The 6,080-nt window shown below is 45.0% G+C and overlaps 1 long non-coding RNA gene across 1 annotated transcript; it reads left to right on the top strand.

The window, feature by feature from the left end:
• Window positions 1–397: 397 nt before the first annotated feature.
• Window positions 398–3,585, top strand: LOC113624465 (uncharacterized). Its single transcript, XR_003434345.1, has 3 exons — window positions 398–490; window positions 769–993; window positions 1,813–3,585. It is a non-coding gene; the product is annotated as an uncharacterized LOC113624465 (long non-coding RNA).
• Window positions 3,586–6,080: the final 2,495 nt, after the last annotated feature.

Here is a 6,080-nt window from a genome sequence, read left to right as displayed (position 1 = left end):
TCTACTTAGCTACTTTGTTGGCTGAAGCTCAAAAGAACACAGGATCAGCAAAGCACGTTACAACAATTCTCATTTCACCTTCTCCTAAAGAGATCTTACTATTTGCCAGATCATCTATAAAAAGAGAAATTTTATATACTGGATTCATTCGACAAACATTGAATTCTTTTCTACTAAACGGTGAAGAGCTGAGCTAGACTGTCTGCTGAGCTTAGGAAAGGAAACCATCAATGTGTTTTCCAGGACCCATAGCTGATGAGGAAGCAGCAGGAAGCGGCCCAGTGACTCAGGATGAGGCACCCGGCCCAGAGCTTGACTCACTCAGGACGGAGAAGACCACATCCTCTCTCCCATTTCTGCTTTTCATTAACAGGCGGTTGTGTGTGTTCAGAGTTCTATGGACATTAATCACCTTCAAAAACACCGAAGGAGACTTTCTAAGGCAGAGGAGTGTGTACTGTCCCTGAGGTCAACAAAGGTCAGCCAGAAGGTCAGTGCTAAAGGAAGAGGCAGCCATGCTGTCCAGGGGAAGGAGATGTCCCCAGTGTTGGCCTGGGCACAGAGGGTGTGTGCATCACCACTCTTACCAGGGAGCATGTGCACTCGGCCTCCAAGGGCGGCACTGTTTCTCTCCCAGGACTGCTGGGAGGAGGAAGGACTATTGGGAGAGAAAGTTCTAGCAAAATGTCCAGTGTCATACTTGTGAGTTGTGTGCAATGCTGCTTGTTCAAGTTCTAGCGTGTTTTCTTTTCTTTCACTTGGGGGCAGTGCTCAGGCCTCCTGGCTACTATGTACAGTGGGGTGCATCCGGCTGGATGACCCACCATGAGAAGACTTGGTGAGCTGCTGCCGTGAAGAAATGAGGGTCAAGTTTCCTCTGTGGCTGGAGAAGACATGAGGACATTCTGCTGTCCATTCAGTGACCAGACAAACTAGGTGATGCCAGAGGCCTTGCGAACAGTTGGCAAGGCTTTCGTGATTCCTTCTTCCCAGGTGAGCTCTGTGGGAACCCAGATCCAGGGGCTCCTAGTTGACAATGACCTCTAACAAGTAAACTGTTAAAGAGGAACCTATTAAGACTAGTAAATAATTAACACGGGTTCATGGAGATGCTCAGTGAAGCGTTTCCAGGGCATCTAACCACTCAGAGTAAACGTACATTGGCACCTTTAGAATATAGACTCAGACAATGAGATCAAACGGACAGGAAGTCATAACTCCTGATACTGCTTTCCCAACGAGTCAAGTTAGAATAGAGTCCTAAACTCTGCAGAAAGCCTTTTCAGAGTTTCTGCTCCGATAGGTGGGAAAACTTAATTATAGAGCGACCAGCGTGAAGGTGGATTCTGCCCTCCATCACAAAGCCTGGAAAATTCTGTGTGATGAATCTGTGTTTAGAATAAGGCTGGCGATTCTCTCTGGAAGCTAGAGTACAACTCTGCTGCCAGAGTAGTGATTAAATGAAACAATTTTCAGGTCAATTCAATACGATGGTCTGAGTTTGGGTGCACAGACAGGAGGCTACACCTATTAAAAGGTAGCCCTAGGTCCGTCCAACAGGGACCTACTGTATAGCACAGGGAACTCTGCTCGATATTATTAACAACCTAATTGGGAAAAGAATTTGAAAAAGAATAGATACATGTATATGTAAAATAAACAAATAAATAAAATAGAAAGAAAAAAGAGGTAACCCGTGGTTTCCCCGATACTAAACTCGAGCCCATGTTTCCTGAGTTATGCTGAGTGTTGGGCAGCCTGCCGTCGACCTCGGATGCACGGCCCCAGCCTTTCCGCTTTTCCTACATCTAGGTTTCAGGGGAACTCTTCAAGAGGGTCCCAGCCATGAAGACTCCACGCCAGAGGAGCCTATTCCACACAGACTCCCCACAAGGGCAAGTTTGTGAGGAAAAAGAGAGGAGAACGTGGGAAGAAGGGCCAGACCCAGCCGTGCTGATGCCCATTCTGAACCTGGTTTCCGGGACTCCACCCAGGCATGTGGCCCTGGGAGGTCAAGGCGTGGGAGGGAGGAGAGGTGAAGTCACCCCAACTCAACTTGGGAGATCTGGTCATTGCTCTCTTGACCTTCTGAGTATCTTCTTTCCTTCAAAGTCAGTAGGATTAGTCTGACCCATTCCCCAAGCTCCCGGTACAGCCCCGTATTACCTAGTTCTCCCCACACCTCGGGGCTGTCCTCTTTCTGCTGTCCCCGGCCGTGTGATGTCCCTGGGGCCCCAGGGGCACTTCCTGGGAGATGAAGATCACATAAAATACAGGGAAATGATGGGAAAACCCACTTCCTGCCCATCCTGAGCCCCAGAATGCTGGACACAAGCCCAGGCAGGCCTTCCTCTGTCTGTCCGTCCATCGGCTCACTGGAGGCCACCATGCTGTTTTGCGGGACTGGGTAGGAAGTGGATGTGAACTAGCCAGCCGCAGACAGGCAGCATCTCCTCTCACCCGGAGGCTGATTTCCAGAGCTTGTAGGTAACAGATCGGCCAGCATGAGTCTAGCAGAATGCGCTGGTCATGAACTTCACTTGCGCTGGGCTAACGGCTGGCATCAATGTTTCAGGGGAGGCAGAATCACTTCTGCGCAGGGGACCTTCCGATGGCTTACTTAGAGCAGTATCCTTTCTGCTGCCTCAGTTAGACCTGCTCGGCTTTTCTGAGGTTCCAAGTGTTTCTTGTGTTCAGACAAGTCCTGCCAACTTAAGGATGCAGGCAGAGACTTGGAGCAATGGAGGGCTTCCAGGCAGAGCCCCTTCGCAATTAGAGTATAGTTTTAATAGAGGAAGGAACAATGTATCATGGGTGAAGATAGATGAACGTCGTCCGTGGGCCAACACGTGGTTTAGGAACAGATTAATGGCGTTGGCAGAATCAGCTCATGAGGTGAGGAAATTCAGGCCAAGAATAAGGCCAAACTCTCCTCCTCTCATTTAAGCCTGTGATGCACTCTCCCAAGAGCGCAGAGACTGGCAAGCAACCCCACAGCTGCACCGCACTTGTGTCTGTGCAAGGACTCAGACCCTCGCCCTCACGTAATGCGACACTCCATCCCCAGATCTGGGGGAGCAGTGACCAGGGGCCCAGGAGGGAGAGGTGGCCCCTGAGACCACAGCAGGAAATCCTGACTCGGAGGAGTGGGAGGTCCAGGAATGTGGGTCAGGCTGAGATGCAAATCCAGCCAGCACTCATTCTCACCATAAACCACGCGTCTGCTTTCTTCTCTATGGATTTCCGTATTCTGGGCATTTCATATAAAGGTTCACACATAGGGGGTCTTTTATGTCTGGCTTCCTTCACGGAGCATAAGTTTTCAAGTTCTGTGCCACGGCATGATCTGGCCTTGGGTTGGGGGTGTTAGTCCTTGAAACAACAAACCCAGCTACTAGCAGGTATTCGTGTCCCCGTCTCCCTGCCATTGTTAGGGGTTTGGTAGCTTTTTAAGGGCAAAATGATTTAATAGCTGGACATTTGCACATCCAAGTCCCATTTTTCCTTCCTATGGTTTAGCTCAGATTTTCACACTTCCAGTTGCACAACAGTTGGTGCACAGGGATGTATGTGAATAAATGCAAAACAAACAAAAACACCCAAGCTGAGTCATTGTACTTTGTGGGCTATTTAAAGGCTGTCAAAGGTAACCTGGATGTCAACCAGTTTTGTGACTGGGGCCAAACTCTGCCCAGAGCCAACCAGGGGTTGCAGTGATGTTGCCTTGTGTTGTGTGTAGTTGCTGTGGACAGAAGGCGTGTGGATTCTCCTCCATTCGTGGTCAGGAGCCTTCCCTGAGCTGAGGTCTGCAGCCCCTTCCTGATCTTCTTGAAGAACGTTAACGAGACAAGGCTGATACTTCTGGGATTTGACCCCAACAGGGTCTTTGCAGTTTCAGGTACTGTTCTTTAACTTGAAAGATTTAGACATTTCATGTTGTCAATTGCCCCAAGATTGATGAGGCCTTGGGAAACTGATTTATCCTAACTACACTTAAAGGAGATTGATTTAAAGCCTGAAATTTGGTTAATCTACAGTTGGGGTTTGTATCGGTCAGAATAGGCTTGGCAACGCTGCCATGATGGCTTCAAACCTCGGAGGCTTAAAGCAACAGAGCTGTAGTTCTTGTTGTGCAAAGGCCACTGCAGGCCTCCTCCGTGCGGTGGCTCGGTGTCACCTCCGCAGTCACTGCATTTCTTCGACTGGTGAGACAGGGAAAGCGAGTGCACTGGAGGGTCTCCCTGCTGCGACTTAAATGTTTCCCTCCGAAGTAACACATGCCACCGACACTCACAACTGCCAAAGCAAGTCATGCAACCACGTCTGGACTGCACGGAGCAGGGAAGAACAATTCTTGGACTGCCTGGAAGGAAAGAACTGGAAATATTGGAAAGGAACATTGATGCCCCCAGAGGGACCTACCTTTCTGACACCTGGAATCCCCATGCCTGTATTCCCTCCAGATGGTAAAGCACCTAAGAAATGGGGTTACCAGGCAGAGGTCAGTGGCCCCAAACTGCGGGATGTGCAATTGTTTTTATAATAATGGCTAAAATCCATTAATAATAGGTAACATTGTTATGCCTTTTTAATATATGTTATGTCATAGGATGTGTAATTTTTTTATTGAAGTATAGTTGATTTATAATGTTTCAGGTGTACAGCACAGTGATTTAGTTATCACATACACACGCACACACACAGACACAAACACATTTTTTTCAGATCCTTTTCCATCATAGGTTATTATAAGATATTGAATATATTTCCCTGTGCTATACAGTAGGTCCTTGTTGTTTATCTATTTTATATATAGTAGTGTGCATCTGTTAATCCCAAACTCTTAATTTATCCCTCCCCTCCCTTTCCCCTTTGGTAACTGTAAGTTTGTTTCCTATGTCTGTGAGTCTATTTCTGCTTTGTAAATAAGTTCATTTGTATCTTTTTTTTTTTAGATTCCACATATAAGTGACATCATATGATACTTGTATTTATCTGACTTACTTCACTTAGTATGATGATCTCTAGGTCCATCCACATTGCTGCAAATGGCATGATTTCATTCTTTTTAAAGCTGAGTAACGGTCCATTGTGTAGATAGATAGATAGATGATAGGTAGATATACCACATCTTCTTCATCCATTCACCTATCAACGGACATTTAGGTTGCAAGTTGTGTCACATTGACTGTTATGATGAGTCCGATGAGCCTTCTTTGCTCTTGTGTCAATTCAGTTTGAAGGTCAGATTATTTGTGGCCATTAGAAACAGGGTTTCCTATACCCATTCATTTTTGGAAGCACGCTGCTTTATGTAATAGATCTGGTTAGATTCAATTATTACTTTATGTAATAGATCCAATTATTACTTTATCTTTGTATCACATGTGTGGATAAATAGACAGACATAGACATAGTTTGTGTGTATGTATGTATATGTATATGTGTGTGTATATATCTATATCTATATATCTATAGCTGTTATCTATAATCATCAATGATCAATGCCATGATCAATTTCAGTGAGGTTTCTTCTTATTTTTTTGTGAGATTTGTGGAAGCACACTGGTTTCCTTGATTATTTTTGAGAGATATCAGAAAAAACACTTCTCTTATCCCCAAATTATGAAGGGGACTTCATAGCAGCTCTCCATGAATTAATGACAATTCCAAGTTTTGAAGATCTCATGTTCCCAAGTAAAAAAGTAATGATTGTATTATCTCAGGATTTTCTGTGACTCAGTTTGGAATCTTCGTCTAATTAGAGGACAAAATATTTTTGACTTATTTATCTAGTTTAATATTAAATATCTCAACAGATGGTGCTCATGAAACTTTCTTCATTGATAATTTTATGGTTGAATAGAGAGCATTTCCTCTTCCTTTTTAGTTAGCTTAAACTACCATAACATTTCCTTAATTGTATTTAATTAATCTGTTTTACACCTACTTGTACCACAATGGGTTACTCAACCTCACTTTGATATTTAAACATTTTTAAGGTTTTTGATGTGTGTTGACCTTTGCCACACAGAGCACAATTAAGCGTAAATTAAAATGCACAAACTCACTGAGAAAAT

This window comes from Aethalodelphis obliquidens, unplaced genomic scaffold (assembly GCF_003676395.1).
Source record: "Aethalodelphis obliquidens isolate GAN/ISIS:26980383/991018 unplaced genomic scaffold, ASM367639v1 scaffold2, whole genome shotgun sequence".
Classification (NCBI taxonomy): Eukaryota; Metazoa; Chordata; class Mammalia; order Artiodactyla; family Delphinidae; genus Aethalodelphis; species Aethalodelphis obliquidens.
The sequence above is the reverse complement of the archived record's forward strand: the minus strand, read 5'-3'. Positions and strand labels throughout refer to the sequence as shown.